Source organism: Salmo salar, chromosome ssa29, assembly GCF_905237065.1.
Source record: "Salmo salar chromosome ssa29, Ssal_v3.1, whole genome shotgun sequence".
Classification (NCBI taxonomy): Eukaryota; Metazoa; Chordata; class Actinopteri; order Salmoniformes; family Salmonidae; genus Salmo; species Salmo salar.
The window spans coordinates 4,601,286-4,624,612 of NC_059470.1; the positions used below are offsets into that span (position 1 = coordinate 4,601,286).

The window sequence follows — 23,327 nt, forward strand, 5'->3', positions numbered from 1 at the left end:
CAGGAATTCGCCCTGGAATTCTACACCTTGGCCGCCGGAACAGGCTGGAACGACAGGACCCTCATCGACCACTATTGGTGCAACCTGCGAGGAGACGTCCGACGTGAGCTGGCCTGTAGGGATGCCACCATCTCCTTTGACCAGCTGGTGGATTTGTCCATCCGGTTGGATAACCTGCTGGTCACCCACGGACGTCCAGAGGGGGCTCTGTCGGTGCCATCTTCCAGCATCCCCGCTCTCTGTCGGTGCCTGTGGAGTTAGGAGGGGCTGCGCGTAGGGTGGCTGGAGGAGGAGCGGCCCATGGATCAGACTCCCATACTCCCGGCCTCTTGCCTGGTAGCGCCGGTCAGGTGGGAGCTGGACACGGACATTGAGCAGGCGTTGCGTACAGAGCCCGCTCCCCTCCAGTGTCCCGTCGGGCGTATGTACGTTCCGTCTGCTGTCCATGACCAGTTGATCTATTGGGCCCACACGTCACCCTTCTCTGGTCATCCGGGGATCGGTCAGACGGTGTGCTGTCTGACTGGGAAGTACTGGTGGCCCACCTTGGCTAAGGACGTGAGGGTTTATGTTTCCTCCTGCTTAGTCTGTGCCCAGTGTAAGGCTCTGAGACACCTGCCCAGAGGTAAGCTACACCCCTTACTCGTTCCACAACGACCTTGGTCACACCTGTCGGTGGATTTTTTAACTGATCTGCCTCTTTCACAGGGAAACACGATCCTGGTCGTTGTGGATCGTTTCTCTAAGTCCTGTCATCTCCTCCCTCCGCCCGGTCTACCTACGGCCCTACAGACTGCGGAAGCCCTGTTTACTCACATCTTGCAGCACTACGGGGTGCCTGAGGATATAGTGTCTGATCGGGGTCCTCAGTTCACTTCGAGAGTCTGGAAGGCGTTCATGGAACGTCTTGGGGTCTCGATCAGCCTTACCTCAGGTTTTCACCCCGAGAGTAACGGGCAGGTAGATACAGTCAACTAGGATGTGGGCAGGTTTCTGTGGTCCTATTGCCAGGACCGGTGGCGTTCGTGCCCTGGGCCGAGATGGCGCAGAACTCGCTTCGCCACTCCTCCACTAACCTCTCCCCCTTTCAGTGCGTATTGGGATACCAGCCGGTTCTGGAGCCGTGGCATCAGGTTCAGACCAAGGCTCCTGTGGTGGACAACTGGTTCATGCGAGAGACATGGGAGGCTGCCCATGTTCACCTTCAGCGAGCCGCGCTTTGCCAAAAGACCAGAGCGGACCGTCACCGCAGTGAGACCCCGGTGTTCGCACCGGGGGACCGGGTCTGGCTCTCGACCCAAAACCTGCCCCTCCGCCTGCCCTGCCGGAAGCTGGGTCCGCGGTTTGTGGGGCCATTCAAAGTCCTGAGGAGGGTGAATGAGGTGTGTTACAGATTACAGCTTCCCTCTAATTACCATATTAACCCCTTGTTCCATGTGTCTCTCCTCAGGCCGGTGGTGGCAGGTCCGCTCCAGGAATCTGAGGTGCGAGAGGTTCCTCGACCCCTTCTGGACATCGAGGGGGCCCCGGCGTACTCCGTTCGTTCCATCCTGGATTCGAGACGTCGGGCAGGGGGCCTTCAGTACCTCGTGGAGTGGGAGGGGTACGGTCCGGAGGAGAGGTGCTGGGTCCCAGTTGCAGATGTATTGGTCCCCGATCTGCTGCGGGAGTTTCACCGTCGCCGGCCGGATCGCCATGCGCCTCACCCTCCGGGTCGTCCCCGAGGCCGGTGTCGGCGCGCTGCTGGAGCCGCGCATCAAGGGGAGGGTACTGTCACGACTTCCGCCGAAGTTGGCTCCTCTCCTTGTTCGGGCGGCGTTCGGCGGTCGACGTCACCGGCTTTCTAGCCATCGCCGCTCCATATTTCATATTACCATTTGTTTTGTCTTGTTCCATACACACCTGGTTTTCATTCCCTAATCACACTGCATGTATTTAGTCCTCTGTTCCTCTCCATGTCTTTGTGTGAAAATGCTGTATGTTATGTGGGTATTTACCACGCGCCTGATTTTGTTCATGTTCCGTGTTTTGGGCACGTTTATTGTATTCTGTGCTGTCGTTTTGGAATGGAATATAAGTGCACCTGTTACTACATGCTACTCTCCTGCACCTGACTTTGCCTCCCTTATACACCCGTAACAGCCTTCAACATCCTAACAAATAAGGGTGCTCAGAAGTAAACATACCCACACCCTTTTACCTATTTTCCATTGAGCCAAAGAACTCCACAATATACAATATCCTCAAAGTGGTCCTTGTTACAGTAATAGCATGGCAGTGAATTCATGTACAGCTGGTTGTATTCATCATCCAAAGTATAGCAACTACGCAATTACAGTGGTTATTGTTAAGGTTCTATGTTTGACATATGGATAATTTCAGCAACAGCAGCTGCAGTTATTCTCAGTGTCCTTTAACGTCAGAAATGTACAGTATATGTATGACTGACACATGCATAGTGAGATAGTCAGGCTTATAGCTCTGTTCAACATCTGTGGTCTTTTTTCCTGTATAGTCAGAAATGTATAGCCTTACTTTAGTAATGAGTTCATGTTGTGAGTTGACACAGGAGTTAATTTATTATTGTCGGACTGGTAGGAAATGGTGACCTTTACTTTTTTCCATTCTCTCCCTGTCCCAATTTTGTTATTGACACAGATCACTTAATAACGACTCCATTTTATGTTCAAATAGTTAAAGAATGCATCCACAATGCTGAGGAATACATTGGCAGCACTTTTACTTGTAATGTGACTGATTTATAATGTTTTATCGCTATTTTACATGGAAAAGAGCAATAAAACTGCCTTTGTTTACATTGTTCTATATCAATTCTAATTACATCGTTCTTTATGATTTCCTAGGGAATTTTTAATTGTGTACACAATTGTGTAACTAACTTGGAATCCCAATGTTTAATTAAAAATGACAGTAATCCAATTATGGCATTGTGTTTACACAAAGGTCAACAATAATTATTAAGAACATGCAAATGAATGCAATAATGCTTAATGCAATCTTTTGCAAGAGTTGGAACACAATATGTTACATTCAGCACCTAAATCAAGGTAACCTCAGATCAGGAATTCTATGGGCATTCAGGTATTTACAACACCTTTCTACAATTACTTCATTTCCTATTGCATTTGATCTCCAATGGAGCTGTAGCTACCGAAATGCATGTTCATATGCCTATTTCAGTAATTTGTTTTGAAAAGCTGAGCAGTAATGTGTGAAAGATGCCCTTGATGCCAGGTGATAGTCAGAAACAGGAGAAAACTATTTATTTGTTGATTTATATTGTATTATCCAGTGAAATATACAGTGAGTTTACAAAACATTAAGGACACCTTCCTATTATTTTGCCCTCAGAACAGCCTCAATTCGTCAGGACATGGAATCTACAAGCTGCCGAAAGCATTCAAAGGGGATGCTGGGCCATGTTGACTCCAATGCTTCCCACAGTTGTGTCAAGTTGGCTGGATGTCCTTTGCGTGGTGGACCATTCTTGATACACACGGCAAACTGTTGAAAGTGAAAGACAACAGAAGCGTTGCAGTTCTTGACACTAACTGGTGCGGCTGGCACCTACTACCATACCCCATTCAAAGGCACTTAAATCTTTTGTCTTACCCATTCACCCTCTGAATGGCACACATACACAATCCATGTCTCAATTGTCTCAAGTCTTAAAAATCCTTCTTTAACCTTCTTCCTTGACACTGATTGAAGTGGATTTAACAAGTGACATCAATAAGGGATCATAGCATTCACCTGGATTCACCTGGTCTGTCTATCTCATGGAAAGCGCAGGTGTACTTAAAACTTCTTAAGGCTAGGGGGCAGTATTTTCACGTCCGGATGAAAAGCGTGCCCAAAGTAAACTGTCTGTTACTCAGGACCAGAAGCTAGGATATGCATATAATTGGTAGATTTGGATAGAAAACACTCAAAAGTTTCTAAAACTGTTAAAATAATGTCTGTGAGTATAGCAGAACTGATTTGAAGAAGTAGGGCTATTCATTCCATGTGTCATTCTGAAGGTCCATATTATTTTGGTGCGCGTGTACAGGAACGCGCTTCACGTTGTTTTTATCCGGTATTAGAAACAGTTTATTCCGTCTTAAATTTTATCGATTATTTACATTTTAGGATACCTGAGGTTGGATTAGGAACATTGTTTGAAATGTTTGGAACAAGTTTACAGGTAACTTATTAGATACTTTGTAGTCACGTTGGGTGAGTTGAAACCGGTGTATATCTGAATCAAACACGCCAAATAAATGGACATTTTGGGGATATAAAGAAGGAATTTATCAAACAAAACGACCATTTATTATGTCAATGAGACATTTGGGATTGCAAAAAGAAGATCTTCAAAGGTAAGGCATTTACTACATGGCTATTTCTGACTTTTGTGTTGCACCTGCCTGGTTGAAAAATTATTTTCATGTGTTTGTATGCGGGGCACTGTCCTCAGATAATCGCATGGTCTGCTTTCGCCATAAAGCCTTTTTGAAATCTGACACAGCGGCTGGATTAACAAGAAGTTAAGCTTTATTTTGATGTATTACACATATATTTTCGTGAATGTTGAATATTGATATTCCTGTAGTTTGAATTTGTCGCGCTGCCATTTCACTGGATGTCGTCAAATCGATCCCGCTAAAGGGATTGGCGTGTGAAGGGCTCCATAAGAGGTTTTAATGTTTTGTACACAGACTGAGGTGTCTGATGAGGGAAATACAAAGAAAACAGGTTAGTTGAGGGACTACGTTACTTATACAGAAGTTATGAATTCACTGAGCTATTTAAAGTGTGTTGTACTGTAATGGTCCTATGTCACCTTAGTTTTAAATAAATTCATAAAAATTTGAATGGCTTTAATTTGGTGGAAATGACACATCACCTTCAAAGAGCAACCCCAGTGTGAGAAAGTGTGTCTTCAAACTGTAAAAAACAAGCCACAGTTATTATTAACCCAGGTACTCTCAATCCAACATGGAACATATGCATTGTAGATTTAACACAACATGCTAGAGGAGCTCACCATATGTCTCGGCTAACACTTAAACTGATTTATTTTTCCCTCCCTGTGAATATGGACCATCTTAATTATAGCAGAGCACAGGCAAGCGACAAGTCACTGTTACGTAACACTGATAATACGGGATCATTTTATAATAATTTTGGGACAGTACGGTCAGAGCATAATCTATGCCTTTGAAGTCTACTGTTAACCATTTGGGACTGACAGGGCCCATTACCCTCTTTCAATGAATTAACAAAAACTGCAGACACTGCGAGTTAATTCATGTAAGTAGATGCATGTTTTTCATTTTATGGGGGAAGTATTTTAGCCCCTACTCCAGCATTCCATGGAGATTAGCTCATTCAACTTAACCAAAAAGACAGTCAATGATAACAAAGTGTTGGGGAAGAAAGTCAATTTGACACAACTCAACAAAAATTGACTTGCACCCCATTAATTGAATTACCTTGTACCTTTTGTCAACTGCAATGAACTGAGATGTGGGGTTCTGAGTCTCCTCCAGGACTGCAACAAATATGCATGCATGCAGCAAACATGTACAGGTGAAATCGAATACATTTAAACTCAGTATTTCACAATTCCAAACATTTAATCAGAGCAAAAATTCCCTCTTTTAGGTCAAGTAGATTCACCACTTTATTTTTTAAGAATGTGAAATATCAGAATAATAGTAGAGAGAATGATTTATTTCAGCTTTTATTTCTTTCATCACATTCCCAGTGGGTCAGAAGTTTACATACACTCAGTTAGTATTTGGTAGCATTGCCTTTAAATTGTTTAACTTGGGTCAAATGTTTTGGGTAGCCTTCCACAAGCTTCCCACAATAAGATGGGTGAAATTTGGCACATTCCTCCTGACAGAGCTGGTGTAACTGAGTCAGGTTTAAAGGATCCTTGATTGCACACACTTTTTCAGTTCTGCCCACAACTTTTCTAAAGGATTAAGGACTTTTTAAGCCATTTTGCCACAACTTTGGAAGTATGCTTGGGGTCATTGTCCATTTGGAAGACCCATTTGCAACCAAGCTTTAACTTCCTGACTGATGTCTTGAGATGTTGCTTCAATATATCCACATAATTTTCCTGCCTCATGATGCAATCTATTTTGTGAAGTGCACCAGTCCCTCCTGCAGCAAAGCACCCCCACAACATGATGCTGCCACCCCAGTGCTTCACGATTGGAAGGGTGTTCTTCGGCTTGCAAGTCTCCCCCTTGTTCCTCCAAACATAACGATGGTCATTATGGCCAAACAGTTCTATTTTTTTTCATCAGACCAGAGGACATTTCTCAAAAAAGTGTGATCTTTTTCCCCATGTGCAGTTGCAAACCGTAGTCTGGCTTTTTTATGGCAGTTTTGGAGCAGTGGCTTCTTCCTTGCTGAGCGGCCTTTCAGGTGATGTCGATATAGGAGTTGTTTTACTGTGGATATAGATACTTTTGTACCTGTTTCTCCAGCATCTTCACAAGGTCCTTTGCTCTTGTTCTGGGATTGATTTGCACTTTTCGAACCAAAATACGTTCATCTCTAGGAGACAGAACGCATCTCCTTCCTGAGCGGTATGACAGCTACGTGGTCACATGGTGTTTATACTTGCGTACCATTGTTTGTAAAGATGAACTTGGTACCTTCAGGAATTTGGAAATTGCTCCCAAGGATGAACCAGACTTGTGGAGGTCTACAATTTATTTTCTGAGGTCTTGGCTGATTTCTTTTGATTGAAGGTAGGCCTTGAAATACATCCACATGTACACCTTCAATTTACTCAAATTATGTAAATTAGCCTATCAGAAGGTTCTAAAGCCATGACATCATTTTCTGGAATTTTCCAAGCTGTTTAAAGGCACAGTCAACTTAGTGCATGTAAACTTCTGACCCACTGGAATTGTGATACAGTGAATGATAAGTGAAATAATCTGTCTGTAAACAATTGTTGGAAATATTACTTGTGTAATGCACAAAGTAGATGTCCTTACCGACTTGCCAAAGCTATAGTTTGTTATGAAGAAACTTGTGGAGTGGTTGAAAAACGAGTTTTAATGACACCAACCTAAGTGTATGTAAACTTCCAACTTCAACTGTAGTTGTAAATACTATATATCAATGTGTAGGCCTATTTCATTCCATTCGCTACACTCATCTGAAGCCAGATGCTGTCATAAAATGGACCCAGTACATTTGTTTAATTGTTATGCACTGACAGCAGCTACTGTGCCTAACGCAGCATGCAAATATTTCCCCACAAAATAGCTTTATTACAGACAATCCCACAGGTGAAGTAGCTGGACGATGAGGTCCTGGGCTGGCGTGGTTACACATGGTCTGCGGTTGTGAGGCCAGTTGGACGTACTGACAAATTCTCTGAAACGATGTCGGAGGCGGCTTATGGTAACAAATTACCATAAAATGAAATATTATTTGTCAAATGCGCCGAATACGTGAAATGCTTCCTTACAAGCCCTTAAGCCCTTAATCAACAATGCAGTTCAAGAAATAGAGTTAAGAAAATATTTCCAAAATAAACTAAAGTAAAAAACAAAATGAAAAGGAACACAATAAAAACAAGGCTATATACAAGGGGTACAGGTTAGTCAAGGTTATTTGTACATGTAGGTAGGGGTAAAGTGACTATGCATAGTTAATAAACAGCGAGTAGCAGCATTGTAAAAACAAAAGGTGGGGGTGTCAATATAAATAGTTTGGGTGGCCAATTGATTAATTGATTTGATTAATGGCCTTCTGATTACTCCGCCTAGTATATAGGTCCTGGATGGCAGGAAGCTTGGCCCCAGTGATGTACTGGGCCGTACACACTACCCTCTGTATCGTCTTACGGTCGGATGCCAATCAATTGCCATACCAGGTGGTGATGCAACTGGTCAGGATGCCCCCGATGGTGTAGCTGTATAATTTTTTGAGGATCTGGGCACCCATGCCAAATCTTTTCAGTGTCCTGAGGGGGTGTTGTCGTGCCGTCTTCATGGCTGTGTTAGTGTGTTAGGACCATGATAGCTTGTTGGTGATGTGGACACAAACTCTCAACTCGCTCCACTACAGCCCTGTCGATGTGAAAGGGGGTGTGCTCGGCCCTCCTTTTATTGTAGTTCACGATCAGCTCCTTTGTCTTGTTCACGTTGAGGGAGAGGTTGTTGTCCTGGCACACTGCCACACTGCCAGGTCTCTGACCTCCTCGCTGTCTCATTGTTATCGGTGATCAGGCCTACCACTGTTGTGTTGTCAGCAAACTTAATGATGGTGTTGAGTTGTGCTTGGCCACTCAGTCGTGGGTGAACAGGGATTACAGGAGGGGACTAAGCACGCACCCCTGAGGGGCCCCTGTGTTGAGGATCAGCGTGATAGATGTGTTGTTGCCTACCCTTACCACCTGGGGGCGGCCCTTCAGGAAGTCCAGGATCCAGTCGCAGAGGGAGGTGTTTAGCCCCAGGGTCCTTAGCTCAGTGATTAGCTTTGTGAGCACTATGGTGTTGAACGCTGAGCTGTAGTCAGTTAACAGCATTCTCACATAGGTGTTACTTTTTTCCAGGTGGGCAAGGACAGTATGGAGTGTGATTGAGATGGAAACAGCTCTGTTGGACATTCCTGCAGTCAGCATGCTAATTGCACGCTCCCTCAAAACTTGAAACATATGTGGCATTGTGTTGTGTGACAAAACTGTACATTTTAGGCTGGCCTTTTATTGATCCCAGCACAAGGTGCACCTGTGTAATGATCATGCTGTTTAATCATCCTCTTGATATGTCACACCTGACAGGTGGATGGATTACCTTGGCAAAGGGGAATGCTCACTAATAGGGATGTAAACAAATTTGTGAACAACATTTGAGAGAAACACGCTTCTTGAGCATATGGAACATTTCTGGGATCTTTCATTTCAACTCATGAAACCAACACTTTACATGTTGCGTTAATATTTATGTTCAGTATAGTAACTTATGGCTTTTGATGACGAAACTGCATTTGCAGAGGAAACGTGAAATGTGTATTTGTAATCATGAAGTATTATGCCAATAATGGCTATGGTGGACCTTGTGTTTACCTACAAAGAGTCTACTTTTGAGAGAAAATACTCAGAATTTACTACAGGACTTACTCATTATTTTGTTTGGATTTCAATTTCAGGATACTAATTGGATTGTTTAAAGCTGGACAGTCTATTGGAATAATTTTGACCCACTCTTGGACAACAATGGAAGTTTACCTGAAAAATAAGTCTTTATTATAAAAAAACATTGCATTTCGGCATATACTGTACCCTTCATAACGTTATTTTGTAAACACACTCCAGAATTATTTGTTCATTGAAATCTGTCACAACTACTCCCGCTCCCCCTCTCCGGCTTTCGACGCCGGCAGGTTACTACTCACTGGTTCTGACTACCATCATTACGCACACCTGGCACCCTCGTTACGTGCACATGCACACATCACTTCACTGATTACCTCCCCTATATCTGTCACTCCCTGAGTTCAATTCCCCAGGCAGTATTGATTATGTGTTTCATGTCCAGACGCTACTCTTGTTTTGTATCGTTCCATTATTATTAAACTGGCCCCCTGCACTTGCTTCTCAACTCCCAGCGTCTTCGTTACAGAATACTGCCTCAACAATTGGAAGCAACAGGGAATCAGGACATTTTCCAGATGGTCGACAAACAGGGATACCTACTTCGTCAGCACCATGACCAGCTGACGCCACTGGGACGGGTATGGACGAGGTCCTTCGCGTTCTTCATCGTCTCGAACATATCCGAGAGGTGGTGCCTTCAACTAGTGGAGGATACTCTACAACCATTCATCCCAGCGAGCCAGCACACCAGTCCATTCAACAGTCCGCCCAGGTCTGCTATGTCTGTTTGTCTCTCCCGGACAAATATGATGGAACCCCATCTAAATGTCGTGGCTTCCTCCTCCAGTGCTCCCTCTTTTTTGCGCACCTGATGGGAGCCCCCACCACCTAGACGTCCAAGAATGTCACGGTTATTTCTCTGCTGACTGGGCGGGCATTGGAGTGGGTTATGCCCATCTGGGAGAGAGGAGGAGCTGCCTTCGTGTGAGGGGCTCATGGCTGATACAGAGTGGTCACTGAGGGAGGGAGAGAAGTGATGAGGGTATTGACAGTTCCAAAGTAGGTTATCCAGACGGATGGCCATCGCGATGAGTGCGTCCAAGGACAGGTTGTCGTCTCGGCATGCCAGTTCCGTCTGGACCTCCTTGCGCAGTCCTCTTCTGAATAGCGTATGGAGCACCGGGTCATTCCATCCGATGGATGCTGCTAATGTCAGGAAGGTGAGCGCATACTCGACAGTGGTCTGATCATCCTGCCGTAGTTGAAATAGGTGCTCACCCCCCTCTCTGCCTTCCGGTGGATGATCTAAGATACCTCTGAACAGAGCTCTCAGATACCTCCTGAACTCATGGAGGGTCACATGCCTTCCCGCAGCTGAGCAACGCAGATAGAAACAGCTGGGGCTGTGTCCCTATAGAGGTCAATGGGGCACCAGATTCTGTGTCTGGTACGTCCCAACTCGGGATCCAGGAGAGCCCATGAGAGCACAGGGACGGTCACATGATCTTACACCTCTTGGGACAAATGTGAGTATCCCATCTTCATTATTTTCTGGCAAAATCTTTTTAGTGTCGATCACATTAGCTAGCTGTCCCTCATGTACTTTTTCTACAGCGCTAGTGGATTCCGGTGCTGCGGGGACCTTTATTGCCAGATCCTTGGCTGCTCTTTGAACATCCCCTCATACCCATTCTCCTCTCAGTTTCCGGTCCAAGCCCTTGATAATTGGCCACTAGGATCCGGTACCATCACACACATCACCACAACACTCATCCTCACCGTGGAGTCCATTCATCAGGAAAAGATTCCCTTTTTCATCATTAGTGCACCAGTTTACAAGATCATCCTCGGCCTCCCATGGCTCCAACACCATAACCCCATCAACTCATGATCAAGGATGAGAATCACGGACTGGGCACCTGAATGCCGGAGGACATGCTTTCCGGTACCTTCTCGAGTCGTAGCCTATGTGGTCTGGGACGTAGATGTGGACATTCGCCAGGCTCTGGAGAGTTGTGCGTGGTTCCTGGTCCCCTGGCTGAGGTTGGACGTTGAGGGAGGTCCCGCCTATGTCGTCAGATCCCTACTGGACTCCCAACATTGTGGAGGAGAGCTACTGGGAGGCTACGGTCCAGATGAGTGTTGTTGGGTTACGGTGGGGGACATTTTTGATCCCAAATTCATCCGTGAATTCCACCTTAAAAAATTGAAAGAATATGGCACCACAACAAACCTGCCAAGAGAGAGTCGTCACCAAAACTCACAGACCAGGCAAGGAGGGCCTTAATCAGAGGCAACAAAGAGACCAAAGGAGCTGCAAAGTTCCACAGCGGAGATTGGAGTGTCTGTCCATAGGACCACTTTAAGCCGTACACTCCACAGAGCTGGGCTTTAAGAGTGGCCAGGAAAAAGCCATTGCTAAAAGAAAAAAATAAGCAAACACGTTTGGTGTTCGCCAAAAGGCATACGGGAGACTCCCCAAACATATGGAAGAAAGTACTCTGGTCAGATGAGACAAAAATGTACCTTTTTGACCATCAAGAAAAACGCTGTGTCTGGCGCAAACCCAACACCTCTCATCACCCCAAGAACACCCCCCCGAAATATAGGAAATATATCTATTCCTAAATATTTTAAAATGGGAAACTATTGAGATTCCAAGTAGATGGGGTCCTCTGTCAGGTTCTTGAGAGGGAGTAGGGCAGATTTGGTTAGATTTATTTTATAACTTGAGATGGAGCTGAATTTGTCAATGATCTTCAAAGCATTTGGGAGGGATTGAGTTACATTGTCTAGATAAATTAAGATCTCGTTTGTGTGTAATGAGATTACGTGATCTGTAGAATTGAGACATTTGTGTTTTTTCATCAGAAATGATTGCTTATGCGTACCTTCATATGTGTGTAAAATGTTACTTTTCTCAAATGTGTAATTCATAGATTTCTTTTATATGAAAATGTGTTTTTATGCAAAACACTATCCATTGTTCAGCTGTAATGGAATGTTCTTATCCTGTGTATTTGACTGTGATATGTGGTTGTCTCACCTAGCTAATTTAAGATTAATGCACTCACTGTACTGTAAATTACTCTGGATAGGAGCATCTGCTAAATTACTCAAATGTAATCCAGCAATACTACTTATTTCTCTGAGAGTGAGATGGATATATAGCATTTTGCCCAAAAAATGGATTTGTAATGGATTTTAAACATGTCTGTCATTGAACAACCCCATGACATGATTAGATAGTGAAAAACACAGCGATCTGTTTCAAGCTCATGTATCAACATTTCTGAAAACAGATATACACTGTATAGTGTTTTGGAATGAAACTCTTCATTTATAAAAAGCCAAAATATTTCTACAAAGGCAATTAATAAATACTTTTGCAGACGCAAACAGTTTAGTACTGAGATATAATGTACTTGCCATTGCAGACCAAGTCACAGACCACATGTTAACTTTTCAAACTTCTCTATGATTCTGAGTGACAATCTGCAGTCCATTTACTTTTGGTAAATGCTGACAAACACAGGTTGCCCACTTTTCTTGACAACAAGGTATATGCATCAATAGCATGGGTAAAAATAGCCTTGAGCTTTTTACGTACTGTGAAAAAGAAGGTACTACGAGCAAGCTGCCAGGCACATCAATATATATATATTTTTTTTTGGGGGGGGGGCGGTGACACATCCTCTCATCAAAAAACCAGACACGCACAGACACACCATTACAGCATGAATTAGAACTCCAATTTCTCACTTGTTTGTCTTGTTTATTCTGAAGCTGTAACTGAAAACATTTCAAATAAACATCTCTGGAAAAACATAGAAAATAGTTGCCTTTCAGTTGAGACTCTACATAAACTATATTAGACTACCTTGAGTATTTTAAAAGTTGGTATGTTCAAGTAGACTACAAAATATAACTATTTTCTGCCCAGACCTGATGTCCTTCTTAATGTATAAAGCATGACTAATTCTAAGTGGCAACAACAAGCAAGTTGATGTGGCTCCAACATAAGTCATCAAGCTAAATGTCACAGGGAGACATAACCTTTTAAGAGGGCTAACCTTTGAGGCAAAATGGTAAGATGGGGAGTCATTTAGTAGTGCAGAAGGTAGACTTGGATTTTAATGAGTGTTGATATGTATGATATAAATTGACTGTGGGTTAATGGTTAGAGTATAACCCAGGCACTCCCCATTATTACACACACACACACACACATACACACACACACACACACACACACACACACACACACACACACACACACACACACACACACACACACACACACACACACACACACACACACACACACACAGTCTACCTTGTTCCTTGGTTGATTAAGACGAAAAGACATACACAGGATTAATGGTTACTGGATTTGCGTGTAACTGTTATCTGTTGGGGAGGCACTTGGGTGAGTCCACACCACTCTCGATTCAGATCAGGTGCTGTAGTAGATTTTTTTAAAGGAGTTTGGAAGTATTTGAGAATACAGAAATACTTTCAAGTTCTTAAGAACGGACATTCAATTGGGAGAGTTTGTTCTGAGAAAGGACCATTGAATGATACAATATATACACTAATAAAGATATAGAATACACAGAAATAACAACGAAAAGCAAGTCTGTTTTAAACCAAACATATTTCACACCAAAGTAGACTGAGGTTAATTTAAAGGTGACATTAAAAAAGCACTCTTTCTCTTTCACACACACCCTCTCTCTCTCACACACACACTTTCACACATATACATGCATTCACCTCGCAGATTTTTTATTTTTTATTCAATTTTCCTGGATCTCAATCCCATTGAGCACGTCTGGGGCCTGTTGGATCGCAGGGTGAAAGCTAGGGCCATTCCCCCCAGAAATGTCCGGGAACTTGCAGGTGCCGTGGTGGAAGAGTGGGGTAACATCTCAAAGCAAGTACTGGCAAATCTGGTGCAGTCCATGAGGAGGAGATGCACTGCAGTTCTTAATGCATCTGGTGGCCACACCAGATAGCGGCTGTTACTTTTGATTTTGACCCCCCCCCCCTTTGTTCAGGGACACATTATTTAATTTATGTTAGTCACATGTCTATGGAACTTGTTCAGTTTATGTCTCAGTTGTTGAATCTTTTTATGTTAATACAAATATTTACACGTTATTTTTGCTAAAAATAAACGCAGTTGACAGTGAGAGGACGTTTCTCTACCAGTCAAACGTTTTAGAACACCTACTCATGAAATGTTTTTTCTTTATTTTTACTATTTTTTACATTGTAGAATAATAGTTAAGACATCAAAACTATGAAATAACACATATGGAATCATGTAGTAACCAAATAAAGTGTTAAACAAATCAAAATATATATTTTTTTGAGATTCTTCAAAGTAGCCACTCTTTGCCTTGATGACAGCTTTGTACACTCTTGGCATTCTCTCAACCAGCTTCACCTGGAATGCTTTTCCAACAGTCTTCAAGGAGTTCCCACAAATGCTGAGCACTAGTTGGCTGCTTTTCCTTCACTTTGCGGTCCGACTCATCCCAAACCATCTCAATTTGGTTGAGGTCGTGGGATTGTGGAGGCCAGGTCATCTGATGCAGCACTTCATCACTCTCCTTCTTGATAAAATAGCCCTTACACAGCCTGGAGGTGTGTTGGGTCATTGTCCTGTTGAAAAACAAATGATAGTCCCACTAAGCCCAAACCAGATTGGATGGCGTATCAGTGCAGAATGCTGTGGTAGTCATGCTGGTTAAGTGTGCATTGAATTCTAAATAAATCACAGACAGTGTCACCAGGAAGCACCATCACACTTCCTCCTCCATGCTTTTCGGTGGGAAATACACTTGCGGACATCATCCGTTCACCCACACCACGTCTCACAAAGACATGGCGGTAAGAACCAAAAATCTCCAATTTGGACTCTCGACCAAAGGACAAATTTCCACCGGTCTAATGTCCATTGCTCTTGTTTCTTGACCCAAGCAAGCCTCTTCTTATTGGTGTCCTTTAGTAGTGATTTCTTTGCAACAATTTTACTGAAGGACTGATTCAGACAGTCTCCTCTGAACAGTTGATGTTGAGATGTGTCTGTTACTTGAACTCTGTGAAGCATTTATTTGGGCTGCAATTTCTGAGGCTGGTAACTCTAATTAACTTATCCTCTGAAGCAAAGGTAACTCTGGGTCTTCCATTCCTGTGGTGGTCCTCAAGAGAGCCAGTTTCATCATAGCGCTTGATGGTTTTGCGACTGCACTTGAAGAAACTTTCAAAGTTCTTGAAATGTTCCGTATTGACTGACCTTCATGTCTTAAAGTAATGATGGACTGTCATTTGTCTTTGCTTATTTGAGCTGTTCTAGCCATAATATGGACTTGGTCTTTTATCAAACAGGGCTATTTTCTGTATTCCCCCCTACCTTTTCACAACACTATGATTGGCTCAAATGCATTAAGAAAGAAAGACATTCCACAAATGAACTTTTAACAAGGCACAACTGTTAATTGAAATGCATTCCAGGTGACTACATCATGAAGCTGCTTGAGAGAATGCCAAGAGAGTGCAAAGCTGTCATCAAGGCAAACACTTTATTTGGTTACTACATGATTCCATATGTGTTATTTCATAGTTTTGATGTCTTTCCTATTATTCTACAATGTAAAAATAAAGAAAAACCCTTGAATGAGTAGGTGTTCTGACCGGTAGTGTATATATTTCCACACTATGAGATTGGAATAATACTGTAAAATTATGTTAATAGACCAATACGAATGAGAGTTCCAAACCTCTCTGACAATAACAACTCATTATCAGTTTTCCCCTCCCAACTCAAACCAGTCCTAGCTAAATTATTTTTTGAAAAATGTCTTTTTGTTATAAAGCTATGCCCCAGATTTGTGATAAAAGTGGAAGTGCTGGGCCATAAAAACACATTTTATGGGTAGGTAATCATTACCATTAATCATACTGACACACTTCTCTTTCCCATTGGCCACAAAGAATAGGTCATGGCTAAAGACTGTACCTCAGACATCGGCCATGAATACAGGTCCCTCCCCACACTCAAGGCTGCTTTAGTTTTGTATCCACAGTAAAGATTTTGTGAAATTACCTGGGAGGCTGCGCAGCTTGTTGAAAATAAAATGGAGAATAATGATATCACCATATTTGAAAGGGATGAAGGAAATCAATTAGATGCTGTCTTTTGAACTACAACAGACAACCCAGGAAATCCCAGACAAATGTTATATTACCACAACTCATTCTGACCTCCCAACTCAGACATGCAAAGCGAAATACATTTTGATCTGTCTTCATTCCCTCGGTTGCCCTATCAATTTTGGTGTTCACACAAATGTACCTAATCCCCGGACAGGTTTTTGGGATTGACTCAACGCATGTCAGAGCTGAATATGACAAATTTAGGTCACACAGATTGCTGCTGCTTCTGCTCAGGGACTGACTGGGACCATAAATCGGCCCAGGTATTTCTAACACACTGGCCTTTTTCTTTCAACAAAGCTCATCTGGCATTTTCCCAAACTGCCCTATTGCCAGTACATTTTTACTGCTACTACTGCTTGGTGAGCTGTGCTGAGCTGTGCTGGGCTGTGCTCGTTGTTGTGGGTATCAGAATTGTGGTGGCCACTGGCTGCTTTCCTGCCGAGTCTAATTGTTATCAGAGTGATAGCAAGCTGACAAAAGAGAGTGAGATACTGTAAAACTACCACCCAGACATTTGACTAAATTGCTGAATGTTGCACTATAGGCAATATTGGGCTTGTGGTGTAGTGCTCCCTGTAAGATATTGTGTGATGATGATACTGTAAGATACTGTGTGAGTGATTGATGATGATTTGGACCATGTTACTGGTTATTAGACTTATTAAAATGAGTTTCAAGATTATCAAGTAGGTGTGGTACTTTTAATCCCCATGACATGAAAAACATATGCTTAGTCATGTCTTGTACAGGTCTTATGTCAGTCTCATGATGACAAGTACACTCTGGCCTGCTTCAAGGTGTTTGACAGCAATATAGAATTAATGTGTTTCAAAGATTACATGTGATTTATCTATATCTGTCGTGTACAAAGTGTTACTAAGGCCTCTTGCTGTGATCACGGCTCAGTGTGATTAAGAATAGATTAAACACTTCACAGGTCTTCTTGATGTCTAAAACTACCATGTGAAATCAAAATCTTTGAATGCATTTTTCATGAAGATGGAGAAGAAAAGCTTCAAAAGTGATGTCATACCAAGATACAGATGATATCCCCCCACTACCACTCCTCTGTCTCATACAAACACAATCACATTCAGTGAACGTACATTAAATATAATTCAAATATATCACATTCTTCTCAGCAATTGTGTGAAATCCAAATGGAAAAGAGCTGAAAATTGTTAATATTATACCTGAGTCACGAGTGTGTTAGAGGCGTTTATAATTTAACCATCACTTCAAAAGATTGATGGAAGTCTGGGGATATTGCTTTTAGTCAGTCATAAATTCCTCCACTGGTAGAAAAACAGCACCACCACAGGATGTTTTTGAAATGACACCCTAAAATACATTTAAAAACCTCCATTAGAGCTCTGCAGCCAGCTTGTGGCAAAATGTGATTTTCACACTCAAAGAGATTGTTCATGCGGAACGTCTCTGAGCTAGAACCTCGCTGTCTCCATGGCGTAACTTGCTATGAAATCTGTATGAGAAACATCTCACTAATGGTCTCCAGTCATGATAAAAAGAAATGAGAGAGAGAGCGAGCAAAGAAAGAGGGACTCCATGTCACGCAGAGGGTAAAATACTTTATAAATGAGAGCAATTAGTTATTGGTAATATCGGGACACCATTAGGTTCTATCCATAGACTGATTGAAAGGAAGAAAGGTGTGTAGGTATGTAGGGGTCAGTGCTTTTGGATTTGCCCCTGTGGGCCTGTTGATCAAGATAAACACACCCCAAGCTTTGAATTCACATCTGCGAAGATCAGTACAGACCAAAGCTTGCCAATATATAGCACAAGCATTGTCATTCAACAGAGCACACACATTGAACATTTATATTTTCCCAATGAGCCGGTGATGTCCTCCACTCAAAGATGACAAATGTATGGACAGCTCAAAATGTGATGTATAACACATACTGTAACATTTACAAATGTAAAATTTTTTTTTTTTTAATCCACTGTAATTGTATTGTAGAGCATTCACACAAAGTCTCCTTATTGCCTTTGAATAGCAAGCAGCAGCTGTGTAATCTTACATGCCTGCTGGAGGCATTTTAATCAATAGTTATGATTCATAATGCTGGCTGTACCGTACCAGTGAATCATACAGATGCAAAGGCCTCTCCATAACAACATCATCAGTACAAAATAAATGATAATGGTCATTATGTCAGCAATATTTGACATTGTGTTACTTATGATATTCTAACTACTTTGACTCAACTATTCCAATATGCCAAATATCCATTACACATCTCAGATATAAAGGGACAGAGACATATATTTAGATTTAAACATCCATGTAACTTTTACCTTCTATAGAAATCATTACACCAGTCAGACTATCCTTCTCACTGTGATACTGTCTAGTGTAAAATCTAGACAGTATCACAGTGAGAACATACTCTATTAAATTAAATTGTGTTGACAATGCTGCCTCAGACTTGCTTCAATGTACCCAACACTTCATTGGGTAACTCATCAGGTAGTCACTAACATAATTACAGCTCGGTTTCTCTTCCTCTTCCAGAAAAGAAAATCCCAAACGTATCTCCTCCGCATATTACATTGGCTTGCCAAACTATTCACCCCGCCTTGGCATTTTTCCTATTTTGTTGCCTTACAACCTGTAATGAATTTTTTTTTTTTTTGGTGGGGTTCTATCATTTGATGTACACAACATGCCTACCACTTTGAAGATGCAAATGTTTTTTTGTGAAACAAACAAGAAGTATGACAAAAAAAACAGAACACTTGAGTGTGCATGACTATTCACCCCCCCAAAAGTCAATACTTTGTAGAGCCACCTTTTGCAGCAATTACAGATGGAAGTCTCCTGGGGTATGTCTCTATAAGCTTGGCACATCTAGCCACTGGGATTTTTGTCCATTCTTCAAGGCAAAACTGCTCCAGCTCTTTCAAGTTGGATGGGTTCCGCTGGTGTGCAGCAATCTTTAAGTCATACCTCAGATTCTCATTTGGATTGAGGTCTGGGCTTTGACTAGGCCATTCCAAGACATTTAAATGTTTCCCCTTAAACCACTCGAGTGTTGCTTTAGCAGTATGCTTAGGGTCATTGTCCTGCTGGAAGGTGAACCTCCATCCCAGTCTCAAATCTCTGGAAGAATGAAACAGGTTTCCCTCAAGAATTTCCCTGTATTTAGCACCATCCATCATTCCTTCAATTCTGACCAGTTTAACAGTCCCTGCCGATGGAAAACATCCCCATAGCCTGATGCTGCCACCACCATGTTTCACTGTGGGGATGCTGTTCTTGGGGTGATGAGAAGTGTTTGGTTTGCGCCAGACATAGTGTTTTCCTTGATGGTCAAAAAGCTACATTTTTGTCTCATTAGACCAGAGTACCTTCTTCCATATGTTTGGGGAGTCCGCCACATGCCTTTTGGCAAACACCAAACGTGTTTGCTTATTTTATTCTTTCAGTAATGGCTTTTTTGGACACTCCTCCATAAAGCACAGCTCTGTGGAGTTTATGGCTTAAAGTGGTCCTATGGACAGATACTTCAATCTCCGCTGTGGAGCTTTGCAGCTCCTTCAGGTTTATCTTTGGTCTCTTTGTTGCCTCTCTGATTAATGCCCTCCTTGCCTGGTCTGGGACTTTTGGTGGGCAGCCCTCTCTTGGCAGGTTTGTTGTGGTCTCCACAACTTTGTCCCTGACCTGTTTGGAGAGCTCCTTGGCCTTCATGATGCCACTTGCTTGGTGGTGCCCCTTGCTTAGTGGTGTTGCAGACTCTGGGGCCTTTCAGAACAGGTGTATATATACTGAGATCATGTGACAGATCATGTGACACTCAGATTGCACACAGGTGGACTTTACTTAACAAATTATGTGAATTCTGAAGGTAATTGGTTGCACCAGATCTTATTTAGGGGCTTCATATCAAAGGGGGTGAATACATTAAATTGTTCAAATTCTTTGGAAACATGTTATTTTTTTCATTTCACTTCACCAATTTGGACAATTTTGTGTATGTCCATTACATGATATCCAGATAAAAATCAATTTAAATTACAGGTTGTAATGCAACAAAATAGAAAAAATGCCAAGGGGGATGAGTACTTTTGCATGGCACTGTAAGTATGTTACCATCCAAAAAACGGTGTTTACACGGTCACCGACACTCACCACAGTGCCTGAACAATGAAACAGTAAACATTCACTCAATCATTCTCTACATAATCAGTCAGGTATCAGTGTATACACAGTGTTGAGAAATACTATTTGTAGCCAACAATAAAATAATATCTGCTTAATGTCAATTAATTGTCCAACATATATTGGCACAAGCACAGCAAAATACACACTCAAGAACAAACGAAATACATGTTAACAGTATGTGATTTCAGTTCTGCCTATTCACAGTGCTAGGATGTGCAGAGGAGACATGGGCTATTCTCTAACTAGCAGAAGTGCTGCTGTCCAGTTTCTTTTGAGCTTCACCAAGAGACGAGGGAGTGAACACTCATTGTTACTCTAGGTTTGCCTTCTCCTACTGCGAGTAGATGTAGCCTCACAATAGCCAAGGGCGGGGGGGGGGTATAACTTTAAAGCAGACCAGGCATAGCAGCACAATATCTAATTTCACACAATGCGCCAGGGTGGGGACCAAGCCCATACAACAGTAAAAAAAAATATTCAGAGACCAGAACTTCAGTTATGATTCGCAAATTGCCATCATCTTTTTTCTTCCCCTTTCTTTTCCAACAGACATTCTCCCATTTCTGAACTGGCTCAGACTCCACATACAAGATCAAACCAGCCAGACTTTGACATGATTCAAACAATAAATGAACATTACATTTCCAACACAATCCAAAGCTCATTGAGGAAAGCAGTCTTTTTTCTCTTACCTGTGTACTTTGAGTGGAGACAGCGGAGCTCCGTCTCAGTGAATGATACCTCAGGTAGTCTGTGATGGAACTGGAGTGTAACCTAATACAACATCAAAAGCAACGGCGGCGTACGGCAGCAGCAGCAGTAAGAAGAAGAAGAAGGCAAAGAGGAGAAGAGGAAGGTGCGAACGCTGAATTATGGATGTAGAGAGAGAGGAAATCCTGTGCTGCCCGCCCTCACGCCCCAGATCGCAGGGCGTGAATCAGCACTCGCATGAATCAAACTGCTCAGTCCACTGAAGGGCTCTGGGCTTGGCACTGAGAGACAAGAGGAACGGAGGGAACTCAGCCAGCGGCTGGATGGGGAAGGAGGGAAGGAGGGGGGGTTAGGAAGAACAGAGCAGTAGAAAAGAAGAAAGGAGCAGTGGAGAGTACACGGACACATTACTCCTCAGCCAAACACTCATGTCCTCGCATCGCACTGTGCTTGCTGTGTCTCTCTCTCTCTCACTCACTCACTCACTCACTCACTCACTCACTCGCTCACTCACTCACTCACTCACTCACTCACTCACTCACTCACTCACTCACTCACTCACTCACTCACTGTACACATTCTCATTTCTCGTCTGTATAATCAATCTAGCCTGACAGCTAATAGTCCTATATTTTAACCAGCCAACGGATAACAAGAATGTGGTGGCCTGTATCCCAGGTTACGCTTCGCTAGTAATTTAAACAATAGGTTTTTACCTGCTGTGTGATTTATAATTTTAGCAAATGAAAAAAATAAAATCCATAAGAATGATTACTCACTTGTATATTAATTCTGGGGGCAGAAGTGGCTAAATCAAATTTTGACTGATGTTAAAATGTGTGTTAACAGTTTGTCACAAAATATTACTCTCATTCCATTATTTACAAACCACTTATTTTTCTAATGCTCAAATAAAATCCTCTCACAGCAAAATGGTTCCAGTTTTCAGAATAAACTGTGTGTGTGTGTGTGTGTGTGTGTATGTGTGGGCAGTAGTTTGTAAACAAAGCCAGAGACAAAACATTACTGAGGCAATATTTCGACTGATTCTCAGCCCCTGACACATTTACTTTTTGTTTTTTTTATTCATGGCATTCAGGTTGAGTGGTGGATGATTGCGCGGCTTGGCCTCTTAAATTTAAGAGGGTGTACCATGTGGTGCCCCATTGAAATCCAATAACTTGGATACCAGCCTTGTGTTATTCATGCTTCATTCCAAGCAAGAGCAGTCGACACAAACTGTTCGCCTCCACAATCCATACCATCTAGCGTGATGCCTCTTCAGGTGTGCATCATTATATTGGCGGCGCTGAGCATTTGTCTCCACCGAAGCCTGCCCTTAGCTTTGTGATTGAGCTTAACACCTGTGTTTTCATCACGTTGCATTTATGCCTTGTTGAACCTATCTATACCTCTCTCTCTTTGCACGTTTGTGAAGGCTCCTTCCCTGTCAAGTCAAACTGTCAGGGAATGAGCGAGGCGACGTCAGCAACTCATCTCCCTCAGCCACAGCCCAGCCATATGTCTGTAATCAATCCCCTAGCCGTGTTGCTGATTGGTGCTGCTGTGTCGGGCCTGCCGAAGGTAAGTGATCAGCCCCCTCTTCAGGATATACCAGCCTGCTGTTGATCAATTGGCCCATTAATACTCCTGCAGAATGGATAACAGGCAACACAGAACAGGCAATGGGTAAGTACGGCTGCTACAAACTCCCCTCAAATGGCACCCTATTCCCTTTATAGTGTACTACTTTTGACCAGGACACATTAGGACTCAAAAGGAATAGGGTTCCATTTTGGATGCAGACGTGTTCTCACTTTACAAGGCCTTGTTGAACAGCCTTGAGGTTTGATTTGGTATGCTTTTACAAAGCTGATATCACCTGTACATACCAACAGAACTAAATTAATCTCAGACAGAGAGAATGTATACACCTGTATGTGAATATTGCATTGTATTTCATTAATCATATACATGTTTTCAATATGAGGAAAAATACTACCTTCCCAGAATAAATTAGTTTAACCCTCAAATTGACCATAAATCCTTTAAAAATAAGCA

The 23,327-nt window shown here is 42.6% G+C and overlaps 1 protein-coding gene across 1 annotated transcript in view; it reads right to left on the minus strand.

Annotated features, from left to right (window-relative positions):
• The window catches only part of LOC106590046 (cadherin-18), a 390,157-nt gene extending 368,473 nt beyond the window's left edge, over positions 1-21,684 (minus strand). Inside the window, exon 1 of the mRNA XM_045710800.1 lies at positions 21,248-21,684. The gene's annotated coding sequence lies outside the window, so the exon portion shown is untranslated. The remainder of the gene's footprint in view (positions 1-21,247) is intronic.
• Positions 21,685-23,327: the final 1,643 nt, after the last annotated feature.